Below are 19,401 nucleotides of genomic sequence, written 5' to 3'. Positions count from 1 at the left end.
AGCTAAGACCTCATCCATTGGTTCTCATGGTGGTTCCTGGAGAATCTTGAAGCTTTAAGATTACACAAAGCACAGTTTAATAATCAAGGGTCTAAAATTTTAGATACCCTCTAAAATCTCCTCAAGCTTGCCAAATATAGGCACTTATTACCTCCAGAAAGGATTTAAGTGAATTTATGAACAAGACCTTATTTATATTTAAAATTCAGGTAAGAATATCTGGAAATTTGACCCAGAGCTTCCTTGTAACACACACACACACACACACACACACACACACACACACAAGAAGGCAATAGGTTACCTGGCTTGTCTAATAAATGTCTAAAAATAATTTATTAATTGGATCCTTTTAGTAAGGCTATTTAGCAATGTAACGGGTATCTTCAATTGTGATTTGGTAAAATATGGAGTTCTCCTAGACATATAGAATTTTCTTTTATTATCAGACAAAGCTGAGTACGTATAACTGAATCTTGAATTTTAGAAGCACAGAAAGCATTTGTGAGAGGATTAAGGTACATCTAAAAATGTTGATTTCTTTTTTAAAATTTCATTTGTTTATTTATTTATTTTGGCCATGCCTTGAGGCACGTGGGATCTTAGTTCCCCTCACAGGGATTGAACATGCACCCCCTGCAATGGAAGCACAGAATCTTAACCACTGGACCGCCAGGGAAGTCCCTAAAAATGTTGATTTCTCGTGACCTAGCTTGACCTGTAGGAGTTATGATTCACATGTTCCTTAAACTGAAGTAATTTACAAATGTTAATCATCTCAATCTTCAGTCATAGGCAAGATTGAGTTCTCTACAAAGTGAATGAAGTACAGATGCTCTGTATTGTGGTTTAAATGCAGATACTGTGTTTTATCTACACAGTATCCTGGAGAAAGGGTTGGCATGCCATTTTGAAATTAAGGGAACATGACCTGCTGAATGGAGGGTGGGCACCTTGCACAGTGGTATACAAAAAGGATTCCAGCAATTGGGGACCATGTTTTCTCTCAAAAAAAAAGCAAACAGACCCTGTTTTTAGTATGTATAAATGCCTAGACAATTACTCAGTTGAGACCTTAAAAGCAGCTTCTAGAAATCAACGTAGAGATAGTTGTGTCCTGGAAAATTTTAAGTATTGGTTGTCAGTCTATTTTGACCTTAACTAAATTTAAGAATCACTTCACATAACATCTGGTGTTGAATGTCAATGTCTTTATATGTCTTTCTGGGTATGTTTATATGCAGAATGCCTGAGGGAATTGACTTTGGGGCAAATAATTTAATGGGTCTTTTTTCTTTTTACATAGTGATACTTGTTTGTTATAGAAAACTTAGAACTTAAATAGGTAGGGAAAAAAAGAAGCTAAAACTTATCTTCAGTGCCACTGTCCAATGAAAGTAACATTGATATTTGGTTTTAATCTTTCTTTCCATTCTTTTTTTTTCTATACAGATGTTTTTGCTTACTAATAAAAAAGAGATTGGTATAAATACCATTATCTAACTTCTTTTAAGAGCATGATATTAGGCATATATCTTTCCATGTTATTAAATATTTACCTATAACATTGTTTTTAATGCTGTCTGTAAGATTCCTTTGTATGGATATGCTATAATTTATTTAAGTTTCTATTATTGAGCATTTAGGGTTTTTTTCCAAATTTTTACTATAAATGACATTCTAGTGAAAACTATTTTAATTAAATCATTGCACACATTCAGGATAGATTTTTTTATAGTTATAAAACAATACTTTCCTCTCATTTTTAGAATAACATTATTTTTACTCTGACTATAAAAATAAAATTACACTCTTGTAGAAAATTATAGGAAACCATAAGAAGGAAGTAAAAGCCATAATTTTTAATTTTTTAAATTTATTTTTATATATTTTTTTATACAGCAGGTCCTTATTAGTTATCCATTTTATACATATTAGTGTATACATGTCAATCCCAATCTCCCAAATCATCACAGCCCCCCACCCTGCCCCCGCCACTTTCCCCCCTTGATGTCCATATGTTAGTCCTCTACATCTGTGTCTCAATTTCTGCCCTGCAAACCGGTTCATCTGTACTATTTTTCTAGGTTCCACATATATGCATTAATATACGATATTTGTTTTTCTCTTTCTGACTTACTTCACTCTGTATGACAGTCTCTGGATCAATCCACATCTCTACAAATGACCCAATTTCATTCCATTTTATGGTTGAGTAATATTCCATTGTATATATGTACCCCATCTTCTTTATCCATTCATCTGTCGATGGGCATTTAGGTTGCTTCCATGTCCTGGCTATTGTAAATAATGCTGCAGTGAACAATGGGGTGCATGTGTCTTTTTGAGTTATGGTTTTCTCTGGGTATATGCCCAGTAGTGGGATTGCTGGGTTGTATGGTAGTTCTATTTTTAGTTTTTTAAGGAACCTCCATACTGTACTCCATAGTGGCTGTATCAATTTACATTCCCACCAACAGTGCAAGAGTGTTCCCTTTTTTCCACACCATCTCCAGCATTTGTTATTGGTAGATTTTCTGATGATGTCCATTCTAACTGGTGTGAGGTGATACCTCATTGTACTTTTGATTTACATTTTTCTAATAATTAGTGATGTTGAGCAGCTTTTCATGGGCATCTTGGCCATCTGTATGTCTTCTTTGGAGAAATGTCTATTTAGGTCTTCTGCCCATTTTTGGATTGGGTTGTTTATTTTTTTAATATTGAGCTGCATGAGCTGTTTATATATTTTCGAGATTAATCCTTTGTCAGTTGATTCGTTTGCAAATATTTTCTCCCATTCTGAGGGTTGTCTTTTCGTCTTGTTTATGGTCTCCTTTGCTGCACAAAAGTTTTTAAGTTTCATTAGGTCCCATTTTTTTATTTTTGTTTTTATTTCCATTACTCTAGGAGGTGGATCAGAAAAGATCTTGCTGTGATTTATGTCAAAGACTGTTCTTCCTATGTTTTCCTCTAAGAGTTTTATAGTGTCTGGTCTTACATTTAGGTCTCTAATCCATTTTGAGTTTATTTTTGTGTATGGTATTAGGGAGTGTTCTAATTTCATTCTTTTACATGTAGCTGTCCAGTTTTCCCAGCACCACTTATTGAAGAGACTGTCTTTTCTTCATTGTATATTCTTGCCTCCTTTGTCATAGATTAGTTGACCATAGGTGTGTGGGTTTATCTCTGGGCTTTCTATCCTGTTCTATTGATCTATATTTCTGTTTTTATGCCAGTACCATATTGTCTTGATTACTGTAGTTTTGTAGTGTAGTCTGAAGTCAGGGAGTTTGATTCCTGCAGCTCTTGTTTTTTCCCCTCAAGATTGCTTTGGCTATTCGGGGTCTTTTGTGTCTCCATACAAATTTTAAGATTTTTTGTTCTAGTTCTGTAAAAAATGCCATTGGTATTTTGATGGGGATTGCATTGAATCTGTAGATTGCTTTGTGTAGTATAGTCATTTTCACAATATTGATTCTTCCAATCCAAGAACATGGTATATCTCTCCATCTGTTGGTATCACCTTTAATTTCTTTCATCAGTGTCTTATAGTTTTCTGCATACAGCTCTTCTGTCTCCCTAGGTAAGTTTATTCCTAGGTATTTTATTCTCTTTGTTGCCATGGTAAATGGGAGAGTTTCCTTAATTTCGCTTTCAGATTTTTCATCATTAGTGTATAGGAATGCAAGAGATTTCTGTGCATTAATTTTGTATCCTGCAACTCTACCAAATTCATTGATTAGCTCTAGTAGTTTTCTGGTGTCATCTTTAGGATTTTCTATGTATAGTATCATATCATCTGCATAAGTGACAGTTTTATTTCTTTTCCAATTTGTATTCTTTTTATTTCTTTTTCTTCTGATTGCCGTGGCTAGGACTTCCAAAACTCTGTTGAATAATAGTGGTGAGAGTGGACATCCTTTTCTTGTGCCTAATCTTAGAGGAAATGGTTTCAGTTTTTCACCATTGAGAATGATGTTTGCTGGGGGGTTGACATATATGGCCTTTATTATGTTGAGGTAGGTTTCCTCTATGCCCACTGTCTGGAGAGTTTTTTTATCATAAATCAGTGTTGAATTTTGTCTAAAGCTTTTTCTGCATCTATTGAGATGATCATATGGTTTTATTTTTAAATTTTTTTTGTGTGTGGTTTTATTAAAACTCAGTAATTTAAACTCAGATTTACCTAGTAGGATATTAACTATGATGTTCTTTATATATATTTTAAATTAATTTCTATTGGAGTCGAGTTGTTTTACAATGTTGTGTTAGTTCTTTATATATTTTTAAAAGAATTTTTCTTCAGTTTTTTCTTGGTTTCCATATTTCTGTTGATTTTTTTTTCTTGTTAGAACATGTATATGTGAAAAATATGCTTTGTTCCATTTGTCTCAGGATGGACAAAAATGTGCTCTTTGTGGTCCCATGTGTTTCAGGAAGCAGGAGGCTACTATGAGCCGACTGGAGTTGGTCCACTTCCTGTTGTCCTGTTCATGGAATGCCCTTTGAAAAGGAGCAGCTAGACCCTGATGAGTTGGAAACCATCACAGTGCACAAAATCCTGGAGACTACACCTTCTTTCAAAGAGCAGTGTACTTGGTAAGTACTGTTTCAAGGCTGATTTTGAAAGAGAATGGTTTGCTTACATTTTTGTAGTCTCTGTAGTAGGTAATAAAATGCTTTAAGTATCACTGTTTTCTATACACCACTCATAATTGATTTGCAGACTCCCAGCGCGTTCTGCTGTAGTGAAAATATCCATGAGACTTTTTGTACGTTGTTTTTGAAATAACTAATTTTTTTGGCTTCAAGTTTAAATTTGATTTTAAAAATTCTTAAGAATTTAGCCATTCTAAGAGACATTTGTTTTACTTGTAAGGAATTTTGACTCAGAAAAATTCAAATATTTGATATATATATATAGTTATTGTTGAGATATAACTTACATGCTGTAAAACTCAGCCTTTTAAGGTGGACTATGCAGTGGGTTTTAGTATTTACACAGAATTATGCAACTATCACCACTGTCTAATTTCAGAGCCTTATCCTCACCCCTAATATAAACCTGACACCCAACAGCAATCACTCCCCATTTTCCCCTACCCTACCTCCTGGCAACCATGAATCTGTTTTCAGTCTCTATGGATTTGCCTGTTTGGGACATTTTATATAAAGGGATTCATATAATATATGGTCTTCTGTGACTGATTTCTTTTACTTAGCATAATGTTTTCAAGGTTTATCCTTGTTGAAGCATGTGTCAGTACTTCATTCCTTTTTATGGCCAAATAATAGTTCCTCCAGTGGGTATACCACAGTTTGTTTATCCATTCATATTTAGGTTACTGCCACTTTTTTGGCTACTATGAATAATGCTGCTGCTATAAGCAATCATGTAAAAGTTTTAATATAGACATATGTTCTCAGTTGTCTTGGGTATACACTTAAGAGTGGAATTGCCTGCTCATGTAGTTATTCTATTTTTAATAGTAATTCCATTTTTATAGAACTGCCAGACTGTTTTCCAAAGCACCCGCACACTTATACATTCCTCTCAGCAATGTATGCAGGTTCCATTTTCTATAAATTCTAGCCAATTCTTGGTGTTGTCTGTCTCTTCGGATCATATAGTTTTTATTCTTCAATTTGTTAATATGATGTATCACATTGATTGATTTGCGTATATTGAAGAATCCTTGCATCACTGGGATAAATCCCACTTGATCATGGTATATGATCCTTTTAATGTGTTGTTAGATTCTGTTTGCTAGTATTTTATTGAGGATTTTTGCATCTATATTCATCAGTGATATTGGTCTGTAGTTTTCTTTTTTTGTAATATCTTTGTCTGGTTTTGGTATCAGGGTGATGGTAGCCTCATAGAATGAGTTTGGGAGTGTTCCTTCCTCTGCAATTTTTTGAAGACTTTGAGAAGGATGGGTGTTAGCTCTTCTCTAAATGTTTGATAGAATTCACTGGTGAAGCCATCTGGTCCTGGACTTTTGTTTGTTGGAAGATTTTTAATCACAGTTTCAATTTCATTACTTGTGATTGGTCTGTTCGTATTTTCTACTTCTTCCTGGTTCAGTCTTGGAAGGTTATACCTTTCTAAGAATTTGTCCATTTCTTCCAGGTTGTCCATTTTATTGGCATAGAGTTGCTTGTAGTAGTCTCTTAGGATGCTTTGTATTTCTGCATTGTCTGTTGTAACTTCTCCTTTTTCATTTCTATTTTTATTGATTTGAGTCCTCTCCCTCTTTTTCTTGATGAGTCTGGCTAATGCTTTATCAATTTTGTTTATGTTCTCAAAGAAACAGCTTTTAGCTTTATTGATCTTTGCTATTGTTTTCTTTGTTTCTATTTCATTTATTTCTGATCTGATCTTTATGATTTCTTTCCTTCTAACTTTGGTTCTTGTTTGTTCTTCTTTCTCTAGTTCCTTTAGGTGTAAGGTTAGATTGTTTATTTGAGATGTTTGTTGTTTCTTGAGGTAGGATTGTATTGTTATAAAATTCCCTCTTAGAACTGCTTTTGCTGCATCCCATAGGTTTTGGATCATCATGTTTTCATTGTCTTTCATCTCTAGGCATTTTTTGATTTCCTCTTTGATTTCTTCAGTGATCGCTTGGTTATTTAGTAACATATTGTTTAGACTCCATGTGTTTGTGTGTTTTACGTTTTTTCCCCTGTAATTGATATCTAGTCTCATAGTGTTGTTGTCAGAAAAGATGCTTGATATGATCTCAGTTTTCTTAAATTTACTGAGGCTTGATTTGTGACCCAAGATGTGATCTATCCTGAGAATGTTCCATGTGCACTTGAGAAGATAGTGTAATCTCCTGTTTTTGAATGGAATGTCCTATAAATATCAATTAAATCTATCTGGTCTGTTGTGTCATTTAAAGCTAGTGTTTCCTTATTTATTTTCATTTTGGATGATCTGTCCATTGGTGAAAGTGGGGTGTTAAAGTTCCCTACTATTATTGTGTTACTGTTGATTTCCCCTTTTTTTGGCTGTTAGCATTTGCCTTATGTATTGAGGTGCTCCTATGTTGGGTGCATAAATATTTACAATTGTTATATCTTTTTCTTGGATTGATCCCTTGATCATTCTGTAGTGTCCTTCTTTGTCTCTTGTAATAGTCTTTGTTTTAAAGTCTGTTTTGTCTGAATGAGAATTGCTACTCCAGCTTTCTTTTGATTTCCATTTGCATGGAGTATCTTTTTCCATCCCCTCACTTTCAATTTGTATGTGTCCCTAGGTCTGAAGTGGGTCTCTTATAGACAGCATATATATGGGTCTTGTTTTTGTATCCATTCAGCGAACCTGTGTCTTTTGGTTGGAGCATTTAATCCATTCACGTTTAAGGTAATTATCCATATGTATGTTCCTATTACCGTTTTCTTAATTGTTTTGGGTTTGTTTTTGTAGGTCCTTTTCGTCTCTTGTCTTTCCCACTTAGAGAAGTTCCTTTAGCGTTTGTTGTAGAGCTGGTTTGGTGGTGCTGAATTCTCTTAGCTTTTGCTTGTCTGTAAAGCTTTTGATTTCTCCATCCAATCTGAATGAGATCCTTGCCCAGTAGAGTGATCTTGGTTATAGGTTCTTCCCTTTCATCACTTTAAATATGTCATGCCACTCCCTTCTGGTTTGTAGAGTTTCTGCTGAGAAATCAGCTGTTAACCTTATGGGAGTTCCCGTGTATGTTATTTGTCATTTTTCCCTTGCTGCTTTCAGTAATTTTTCTTTGTCTTTAATTTTTGCCAATTTGATTACTATGTGTCTCGGCGTGTTTCTCCTTGGGTTTATCCTGTATGGGACTCTCTGCGCCTCCTGCACTTGGGTGGCTATCTCCTTTCCCATGTTAAGGAAGTTTTCTACTATAATCTTTTCAAATATTTTCTCGGGTCCTTTCTCTCTCTCTTCTCCTTCTGGGACCCCTATAACGTGAATGTTGTTGCGTTTAATGTTGTCCCAGAGGTCTCTTAGGCTGTCTTCATTTCTTTTCATTCTTTTTTCTTTATTCTGTTCTGCAGCAGTGAATTCCACCATCTGTCTTCCAGGTCACTTGTCTGTTCTTCTGCTTCAGTTATTCTGCTACTGATTCCTTCTCATGTATTTTTCATTTCAATTTATTGTATTGTTCATCTCTGTTTGTTTGTTCTTTAATTCTTCTAGGTCTTTGTTAAACATTTTTGGCATCTTCTCAATCTTAGCCTCCATTCTTTTTCTGAGGTCCTAGATCATCTTCACTATGATTATTCTGAATTCTTTTTCTGGAAGGTTGCCTATCTCCACTTCATTTAGTTGTTTTTCTGGGGTTTTATCTTGTTCCTTCATGTGGTACATAGCCCTCTGCCTTTTCATCTTGTCTGTCTTTCTGTGAATGTGGGTTTTGTTGCACAGGCTGCAGGATTATAGTCCTTCTTGCTTCTGCTCTAAAAGCCATAATTTTAACAGCTAGGGAAAAATAGGAACATTCTGTTACATGTTTCTCCCTATGTATTTATTCCCTGTAATTATAAAGTAAAACCCTCTTGCCCTGTTGGTGGGAATGTAAATTGATACAGGCACTATGGAGAATAGTATGGAGGTTCCTTAAAAAACTAAAAATAGTGACCCAGCAATCCCACTACTGGGCATATACCCTGAGAAAACCATATGACCCAGCAATCCCACTACTGGGCATATACCCTGAGAAAACCATAATTCAAAAAGAGTCATGTACCATAATGTTCATTGCTGCTCTATTTACAATAGCCAGGACATAGAAGCAGCCTTTGTGTCCATCGACAGATGAATGGTTAAAGAAGATGTGGCACATATATACAATGGAATATTACTCAGCCATAAAAAGAAACGACATTGAGTTGTTTGTAGTGAAGTGGATGGACATAGAGTCTGTCATACAGAGTGAAGTAAGTCAGAAAGAGAAAAACAAATACTGTATGCTAACACATATATATGGAATCTAAAAAAAAAAATGGTCATGAAGAACCTAGGGGCAGGATGGGAATAAAGACGCAGACCTACTAGAGAATGGACCTGAGGACATGGGGAGGGGGAAGGGTAAGCTGGGACAAAGTGAGAGAGTGGCATGGACATATATACACTACCAAATGTAAAATAGATAGCTAGTGGGAAGCAGCCGCATAGCACAGGGAGATCAGCTCAGTGCATTGTGACCACCTAAAGGGGTGGGATAGGGAGAGTGCGAGGGAGGGAGACTCAAGAGAGAAGAGATATGGGGATATATGTATATGTATAGCTGATTCACTTTGTTCTAAAGCATAAACTAACACACTATTGTAAAGCAATTATACTCCAACAAAGATGTTAAAAATAAATAAATAAAGACATGCTAATCATTGAAAACATGATACAGAAATGTATTCATTATCTGAATTCCCTAAAGTGACCACTGTTGTAGGTTCCATATAGTCTTTTCGTCTATATAGTTTTACTTATTAAAGCTCATGTTGGATAGATAAATATGTTTTGTGAGTTAACCACTTACTACTTTAGTGAAAGAATTTCTCTGTTATTAAGAACTGTAATATTTAATGCTGCTTAATAGTCTATGTTGTGGAAGGGTTTTCTATTACTTGGCCATTAATCTATTATTTGACGGCTACTTTGTATGATTGTATATATAAATATTAACACTCTATTTTATATATATTAATGCATTTTAAAATACACAATGGATTATTTCTATAATACTGATTCTCCCAAGTGAAATTAGGGGTCAAATGTTATGAACATTCTTTCAACGGTTTCCTATGTGCCTGGCTAATTCAAGCTAGTAAATGCAGCATAAAGATGGATATTCATCTTCCTTTTTTCTTAAGAATGCTAAATTTAATTTACAACTTTAGTAAAATTATTTCAATATAAATGAAAAAGAACAAACATAAATATAGTGGTGTGTGTAGGTATTTAATTTTTCCTCTTTATTTTTGCCTCAGAATTTTCATGTATTTTTTCAAATGTCTTGAAATTAGCAAATCATGTGAGAAAAATAAATGCTTAATTTTTAAAGTGATTGCTGTATTGATAATGGTCATTCACCAATCAGATATTTTTCAACTTTTTGTGTGAGGCATGGTCCTAGGGGCTGGGTTTATTATATCTTTTCTCTTATTTTATTTAATTCCATAAAAAACTGAATGATCGTGGAGATTTAAATAGATTAATTATTTCATTTAGTGAATATTTACTGCATCCACCTGCCATATGGGGTTTAAATTCTTGTGGTACAGAGATGAATAAGATATAATTCCTGTCTGGAGGACCTCACAGTCTAGTTGGAGCCAAGAGGTCAAGAGATGATTATAGTTCAGAATGGGAGATGCAGGAATGAAGTGTGCCTGTTGTCTAGGGGAGCAGAAAGCAAGAAGTGACTGCTCTGCAGGGGGGCGGGGTAGTCAGGGGACTTTGCATAGGAGGAGGCACTTGTACTGGTTCCTAGGGGATGTAAGGGTTGGCTAATGTGAGCAGATGGAGGGCAGGGGGATACTTGCTTCCTTAGTCTTGAGATAAAGGGAAGATCAAAGATGCATATCAGGTTAGAAGATGGCATTAGTCTTGGTGAAGTCAACAAAAGCCTATGGGTCAGTTAGACATAGCGATTTTATGAAATTAAGCTTGATCAACATGAGATACTTTGGGGTTAACCTTAATTAGTAGCTATTTGCATGTTTAACAATACAGTAAACCAAAACAAATCTTTTTTTTGCAGTAGTTATGTTTTTCTATGTTTATAAAATATATACATGCTCATTGAAAAATTATGAAAATATAGAAAAAAGGAAAATACATATCATCCAGGCATAATTACTGTTAACATTTTGATGTATGTGTTTTAAAAATCATTCTAAACAGACAACCATCCTTTAAAAACTGGAATCAGAGAGTGCATATGACTTTCTGCCTGTTTCTTCTCACATAATAAATCATGAAAGCTTTCTCAAAATAAATATAAATTAATATTTCAAATAAACATATAATACTCTATTATGTGGATATGCCACATTTTTTAAAACAAATTCACCTCTTCTAGTACATTTGAGATTGTTTTCCCTTTTTTTTTTTCTTATTAAAAATAATGCTATATGGGGACTTCCCTGGTGGTCCAGTGGTTGAGACTTCGCCTTCCAGTGCAGGGGGTGTGGGTCTGATCCCTGGTCAGGGAGCTAGGATCCCACATGCCTTGCAGCCAAGGAGCCAAAGCATAAAACAGAAGCAATATTTTAACGGATTCAATCAAGGCTTTAAAAATGGTCCACATCAAAAAAATCTTTTAAAAAAATAATGTTATAATGAATAGTCTTTTAAACTCATCTTCGTTCACTTCTTTATTTCCTTAGGAGAAATGACTAGGTTAAAATGTATGCACGTTTCAAATGCTGTCCAATTGTTCTGAAAGTTCGTATCATTTTATTCCTATTTTCATGAAGCAATATATGAGAGTATAACCAAATCTTACACTGACTTAAATTGCTTTTCTTGTAAAGGTAACATTATTCTGCTCAAAATAAAACCATTAGTGCCAATATACTTCAGTTAGGCTTGTGATTAAATTATAAATAAATTGAGAAGAGATCAGTATCTCTGTGCTTCTGAATTTACTCCCTCAAGAATATTAAATGTAAGTATAAAACACAAAACTGAATGTAAATAAATTTAAAGTAATATAATTTTATATATTTATGGAACACTTTCTCTAAAAACTTAATAGAAGTTTTTTTTTTTTTAAGTCAGACATATTATCAGGTTGATACTAAGAAGCTTCACATTTTCATGTGTTTCATTACTGAATAATAAGATCATCCTCAGATTTTTGTTCCCCTAAGCTAATGTTATTTGTCCTCGAAGAAATTTACAAAATACGTTTCGCTAACTCAAATAACTTTACCTTCCACTAGAGTAAATCGCTATTTATTTCAATGTCCTAAGTTAACCCCTAGTAATATTCAAAGGATTAAGACAGCTTCTCAAAGTGTACAACTCATTACTGGAGTGTTTCAAACTAAACAAACCCAAAAAACCATATAGGTTTATGTGTGCTTTCATTATTACTGTTATTCAGTATCCAAAGTTGAAAAGAGAACTATGTTAACTTCTCAAGATTTAATAGGAATTCAAAGGTTTATATTAATATATAAATCAATTGTTTATATTTATGATGCATCTATAGCTTAGCTATCCAGAATTCTTGGTGAATGAGCCACTTTAGATAGCCATTTTCTGAATAATGCAAATTTTTCCCCTAAGAATTAAAGATATTTCAGAATTAACTTTTACCCATTCTTGACTTATTTAAACAAGTCTTAGATAATTGTTATAAATTATACTGTTTTATTGTCCTCAGGGCCTATTGAATTTTTTTGTTGCTCATGCTAATTGATCCCATATTGCTTTACTGACAACTCTTGAGCCTACTTTTTGTTTTTCAGTCTTATGCTATTTGTCACATTTTTCTGTCAGTGTACTATTTCCTCTTTTTTTCTAATTTGCTGGTGCCAATCTGGCATAAATAACCATGCTTATTAAGATTATAAAAAGCAAAAGCAGATGAGAGATGAAAAAGGAAATGACAACTTCTTGAGTAAAGAATACACATTTTCCTCTATAAATAAAATATTTGTTTTTATTAATATACTGACCAGTTCAGGAGTCTATTTTTCTAATTTCTAGCTCTGGGTAAATTTTTTTTTACGCGGGCCTCTCACTGTTGCGGCCTCTCCCGTTGCGGAGCACAGGCTCCGGACGCGCAGGCTCAGCGGCCATGGCTCACAGGCCAAACAGCTCCGCGGCATGTGGGATCTTCCCGGACCGGGGCACGAACCCGTGTCCCCTGTATCGGCAGGCGGACTCTCAACCACTGCGCCACCAGGGAAGCCCCTAAATTTTGAATAGGTAAACTATTTCTCTTACTCCAAGTGCCCCTCTTAACCAAAACTAAATGTCAGGCAAAAGGGAAGGCATAGAAAACTGTCGTGCCTTACTCCACACAGTCATTGCGTTAAGGTGTAACAGCCTTAAATTGCAGCAGCTGTAGTCTCCATGTGCAAATTTCCCTTATTTCTGTGCTCTTCCAAGCATCAGCTGATCTCTGCCTGTGAGTTTATGAGCACCAGGTTTTGTTTTCACCCCACTTCTCCCACTTTTTTTCAATTCTGCTTTGATTTTTCTTTTTGGTAAAAATCGGAGCGTGTTCCAGTGGCCTTAGTGCATTTTTATTAACATACTCATTAGAAAAGAACTAATCCCGTTATGATTCAGCAGAAATAGACATAATATGTATTTAGGGATTGTCTGGCCAGGGTTACTGGGTTAAATTGGACTTAAAGTTCTCATTTGAGTTTAACTGCCTTCTGTAGTCCAGTATGCACCAAAATCTTTCGTTTTCTAACAGCAAGTTAGAACGGGCTGGGCAGTGCACTTAGAGATGAGAAGAAATACTTAGAGGAATCACTGATCATGGATATAAAGTTAAAAAAAGTTAGAAAGCATGTCTGATGATACATTATTATAAAAAGTAATTTAAAATAAAAGCCCAAACACTAACCAATATTTGATACTGAGTTTTCTTTGTTACCTAGTTTAAGAAACATAATTATGAAATAAATCAAAAGAAACAATAGCTTTAGGGAGCATTAGAAATGACATTTAGGTACTGTGCATGACACTGAAGCACCTGAACCCTGAAGTACCCCTTTATTTAAAGACAATGTGGCTACAGCTGACTAAATTATTTTCTGGTATGTAAGAAGTTGTTTTTTGTTAGAAAACTCCTAATTTGTTTCCCATTTTTACTAAGAACAGGATAAATCACATGTAATATACACATTATTCACCTAGAATTCTCTTTGGAATGGACCTATAAGAGGCAGGGGACTCTAAGAGCCTTATGATTCTATTTTTAAAAGACCAACAGAAAAGAATAGAAAGATGAGCATTTTCTCATTTAAATGATTACGTAAAGAGGAAGATCTCACTCAATTCTAGATTAAAGATGTTGGTGATTTTCTTCTCATCAGCAGTGTTGCTTATGGGGAGCATTGACCTCGGGCTTTCTCCTTCCCATTATCTGCAGATATGTTACTTTTCCATTTCTGAAAGAAGTGCTTAACATATTATATGAGACTACGACAGAGGTTTTGCAGTTGCTATTTAAAAAAATATATCGTATACATATTCATGTGGTTTTGGAGAACTCTTTTATTTCGGTTTTAGGGCAATCTGTAAAAACTACAACATGAATGCTTATTTATTTGAAAGTATAATACACTATGATAAGATGTATATTCTTTTAATGTGAGGAAGACTGATGGTCATGTTTTCATCATTCTTCTTAGCATTCTCTTCCTTGAATATCTTTAACAAACTGTATGGCAATTTATTTTTCTGTAGGAGTAAAGAAGTTCAACCATTATTTGGAATACTAGAGCTATTTAATTAGCTGAATGTTTAATGTGCCAGTAGTAAATATGTCAGTCATCTTAATTTATTTCGAAATGGAGATATCAATTCATAAAATAGAATTTTAAGAGTGATTATGCTCCACTTTTTTCAAGACATCTACCTTGAGCACTTCAGATTCCCTATGCAATGTTTATGAACATTTAAAAAAGTCAAACTGTTATTACTATATTCAAGATAGAGGTCTTGGAGGTTTAGTTCCTATGCAAGCAATTAGATGCTATTAACAGAAAAACATGAATTTTTACTTTAACCTATGGGATCATTTTGTGAACATTTATTAAAATACATAGGAATGTCATTATGCTACTATTTACCATAGAACAAAATTCTATCTAAGGCTCATCTTTACTGAGTGTTGTATTACAGGCTTCAGATACTGAATCACTTCATTATAAGGGGCTTTACTTAAGGCAGTATGACATTACAGACTCCAAGAATAGTTCTATAGCAGATATCATGTGTATATAAATATTCATGAAGTATATACAAGTATACATGTATATGCATTTATTTACCAGGATACTATGACTGTTTTGTGGGTTGTTTAGAATGCTCTGTTAAGGCGTCAAAAGTTTTCAGTTAGCTCTTAGTCATGAGCTTCTTATTCCAGACTGCTAGATGGGAATGAATTGGCACATATTTATTCCTCCTCCTGGTAAATTTTAAATTAATGCCAACTATTTTCCTGAAATTATGTTGAAGATCAATGAATGACTATTACAGGAAAATTAATTCCTGTGTACCTTGGTGACAGTTTTTCAAAGGTACTACCTTTGAACATTTACAATGAAAAAAGCTTACCTACGTGTATTTTTGTCCAAACTTTTGACCATGCTGCTGATGAAAAATCTGTGTTTATGAAGCTAATGAGTGACTAAAATTTCTTCCAGGTTGAACATTCATTCCTTCAACAGTTTTTTTAAACACCTTTGTTTGTGCACAAATTTAAACTTATACGTAGCCAAACTGATCTTTTTCTTTATGTTTTTTTCTTTTGCCTTTAAACATAGAAAGCCATTTTCCTTATATTGTCTTCTAAAGTTTTGATAATGTGACTTTTTACATTTAGCTCTCTAACCAGCTGGAATATGTTTTGAATTGGATAATGATACATCGCTAGTAATGTTAAAGAGTAAGGATATATGTACGATATCTAGACCTGAGTGCTGTGCCAAACTCCTATCTGGTGCTCAATACATTTTTTTAAATCCACCCTTCTCCCATCCTGCAGCCACACAGGGCATGTACTCGATCAGTGTTTCAGAGGACAACATCAAAGCATTCACCAAAAAGTAGAGGAAAAGGAAATGCAAACAAATGATTATAGTATAAATCCCTTTGGTAGATCAAGAAGACAGAGAAACTTTCAAAGGAGGCAATTCTTATGATGCTTCTTGAGAGATGAGTTGAAATTTATGAAATAAATGAGAGGAAGATGATTTTCCAGAAAGAGGGAAAGGTATCTGAGAGTGTTTGGTGTGTTCAGGGTGCCAACAAAGCTGACATGAGGTAGAGGATGGAAAGAAGACCCCGGGCAGAAAAAGAAAGGACTGGCAAGCCATGCTGAGGATTTTAGTCTTTAACTTGTAGTCCTTGTGTATATAAGTATGCAAGTGGCATGATTCATACCGAGTTTTTGATTTTTACATATCTGGTACAATTTTAAGAGCATGTATAAAGTTTCTTTCATGCAGTTTTGTTGAATAATTAATAGTCCACAAATACTACAGATTAGTCCCAAATCAATTGAATATCTAATTTCTGGTAATGCTCAGATCACGTGGGTTGGAAAAGTTTGCCTGAGTGTACCGATTGATTTAGGTATGGTTCAATTTCCTTAAATATTTGGAGAGACTTTTATAGTGTAATCATGGAATAGCAATGTAGCCTTGGAACATGGAACTGTGCCTTACGAATTTCCTTTCCTCTGAGACAGAAAAATTATAATGAACTATGCCAAGACCTTTTTGCTTTTTCAGTTTTTACAAACGTATTTGGTACTGTTAGCATTTATTAAGCAAGCTTGGCCAACCATGAAGTTTGTTAACATCCTAAGCTAACCACCCAAGGTATTATTTGGACATATCAGAGCATTTGGTACCTCATCTAATTTGTTCCTAGAGATAATTGGTTTGGATGAATTGTTTGTGTGGCCTGGAGAGGGGTCACTGGAGTGGCATAGGTAGGGCTGCAGGTGTTAGTGAATGGTGGTCTTCAATAACCAATGGTGATAAAGCTACAAACTGAATTTGCCTGATTTGTGAATAAGATGTTGGGAATGATTCTACTAGGGTCTCTTAAATCATTGAGAACTGAGATGAGAGATATGTTAAAGCTGTGATAACTGGTTTTGCATATTGTTTTTATCTAATTTATAACTTGATGCTGATGAGGTCTTGGAATATTTGAGTTATGCCCTGCTGACCATTATCTTGACAAATGTCAATTGCAGTTTCAGGTTGATGACTAGGCCAGACATAAACCAAACCTGTTAAATCAGGCAAAGTTTACATATCTAAAGAAGTGCTTTCCAAGTATCTTTACATCACAGAATGCATAAAAGATGATGTATTTGGTACCCAGGGGTAAAATGGAGGAGCTTTGAAAAGTCATCTAACATGGGGCTTGGTAAAGAAAAATTGTTTTCTTTATGTTATATAATTATGATAGGAGAAATAAGTACAAAATATTTAAAAAGGTGAAAGTTGAAGGTATGTAAAACTTTCAAATAAACCTTACCAAAATTTTAATAAACTTTAATAAAGCTTTAATAAGCTTTAATGAACATATAATTTCTGACGAAGGCATTTTAATGCTATCTCTTCAATACTTGACAGTTACATAATATAGATAAAAACTTTGTTTTAAAACTCTTATTTTTATAGCAACCCAAATTTTTCAACAATTAAAATGAATATTTAAAAAATCATATGGCTATTATTTTTCTTTCAATGGCAGCTGTAATGCTAATATTTATTGTGGCGAATTCAAATGAATTTCAAATCCAATTGTGCATTTTTAATTTTTTTTTTTTTTTTTTGCGGTACGCGGGCCTCTCACTGTTGCGGCCTCTCCAGTTGCGGAGCACAGGCTCCGGACGCGCCGGCTCAGCGGCCATGGCTCACGGGCCCAGCCGCTCCGCGGCATGTGGGATCTTCCCAGACCGGGGCACGAACCCGTGTCCCCTGCATCGGCAGGTGGACTCTCAACCACTGCGCCACCAGGGAAGCCCCAATTGTGCATTTTTATAGCAAAGATTTCAAAACAACAATCAAGTTCTAACTGCAGAATGTACATGCATTTTTACTCTGTAGCCAGCTTGAATGCCCCTAAATGGGCACAAACATACAGATGTATTGAATATAAGGGTAGAAAGAGATTGGAGTTCCCCCATCTCTCCTCTGTAATTTGAACAGTTGGGCTGTGCTCCTTTACTTCTTGGGTGTGAGCTCTTCCATCAGCTCCCTAGGCCTCTTGAGCAAGATGAGGTGTGATGTGGTCCGCCCCAGGATGTTAATGCAGATATCCAGGTAATAGACCACCTCTCTGGGGAAGCTCATGATGCCATAAAGGAGTGGTAAGTGCATGTTTTCACATCTTATGCTCTCCATCTGTGGGTACACAAGGTGAGCCTGATCCTAATCTCTGACCCTTCTCTGAGGAGTCCTGGAAAATGCTTATTGAGGTCAAAGCCATCCAATGGGGGAACTCCAGTCCCAAAGTCTGAGTGGACCAGCATTTCTACATATACCTCTAAACCACTGGATGTATACTAATGTGCTACAATTTACCATTTGGGAAACTCTGATATAAGTCCTGCAGAGGACAGTAACAGAGCAGAAATATCAGCAGTAATCTCCAGTGACAGACTGGGGTGTTTCTGGGTCTCCTCAAAGTATTTCACACAATTGCAGATGATAGGTCTGGGTTAATAAAGGTCAGTTCAGAACTTCTGGAAGCTCAAATGTTCCCGTTATGGCCCAACCTTAATTATGAGAGGTTAAAACATTTCAGGATACAACTTTGCTGGGATATGTGCTGGTATTTTCATACCCGGGCCAGGGTACATCATTAATCTCATAATCATAGAGTCCAGAATGTACAGTGTACAGTGTACTTGGACCTGAATAAACTCCTTGCCCATCACTTTCAGCTTCCCAGTAGGACTCACGTTGGGCCAAAAATATCTCTCTGTGGCATTTGAGAAAGTGGCAGTTACCAAGTTTTCTGGAATTCCTTCTCATATGTCCTGAGATACACCAAAAGACCAATTGTGCAACATCTGATCTGTACAGTTTCTGAAAAATTTAAAAGTATAACTGGCTAACGTAAAAATTAATTGTAGGCAGTGTTTGATAACATTTCCTAGGCTCTCGGACTGAGAATGTTTTTCCTCTTTGTGGACACAATGAGAAGAGTGGGAAATGTTCAACTATGAAGATTGAGTTATCTTTTTTCTTAACATTTAGATGCATAGATTTATTTTGGTTTTATTATTTAAAGGAAGAGAATGCCAAGAAGAATTTAGAAGCAGGAGATTATGTGAAATATACATTAGTCTTTCCATGGAAATGGCTATTCACAGTACAATGGAGAACCTCATTCCCTGGGGAGACTTCAAAAAAAATGGTTTGTCAAATGTCTTGTAGATGTTGGTGTCCTGCTTCTGAATGCAGCCAGAAGATGCTTCTGGCAAATGAGAAGTTTTAACATTACTCATCTATAAAGTTGGCTTATGCTCTGGAGCCAAGGCACATTTTACTTCCTTGCTCCTCTGAACTTTCTGGGTTAATTAAAAACTATCATTATCACTGTTTCAGCAACTGACGTGCTATAAAAAATGAACTTTAGCAATGGATTCATTGAAAGGCAGAGAGCTATTTTAGAAATCTTAAGAGGGAATGTGCTTC

General features: G+C 35.1%; 1 long non-coding RNA gene across 1 annotated transcript in view; it reads left to right on the top strand.

The window, feature by feature from the left end:
- Positions 1–19,401, top strand: part of LOC113611334 (uncharacterized) — a 277,283-nt gene that overhangs the window by 43,643 nt on the left and 214,239 nt on the right. Inside the window, exon 2 of the long non-coding RNA XR_003429406.1 lies at positions 4,440–4,602. This is a non-coding gene — a long non-coding RNA (uncharacterized LOC113611334). The remainder of the gene's footprint in view (positions 1–4,439; positions 4,603–19,401) is intronic.

This window comes from Aethalodelphis obliquidens, unplaced genomic scaffold, assembly GCF_003676395.1.
Source record: "Aethalodelphis obliquidens isolate GAN/ISIS:26980383/991018 unplaced genomic scaffold, ASM367639v1 scaffold3, whole genome shotgun sequence".
In the NCBI taxonomy this organism is placed as follows: Eukaryota; Metazoa; Chordata; class Mammalia; order Artiodactyla; family Delphinidae; genus Aethalodelphis; species Aethalodelphis obliquidens.
Note: the sequence above shows the minus strand (reverse complement) of the source record. Positions and strands in the feature narration are given on the sequence as shown.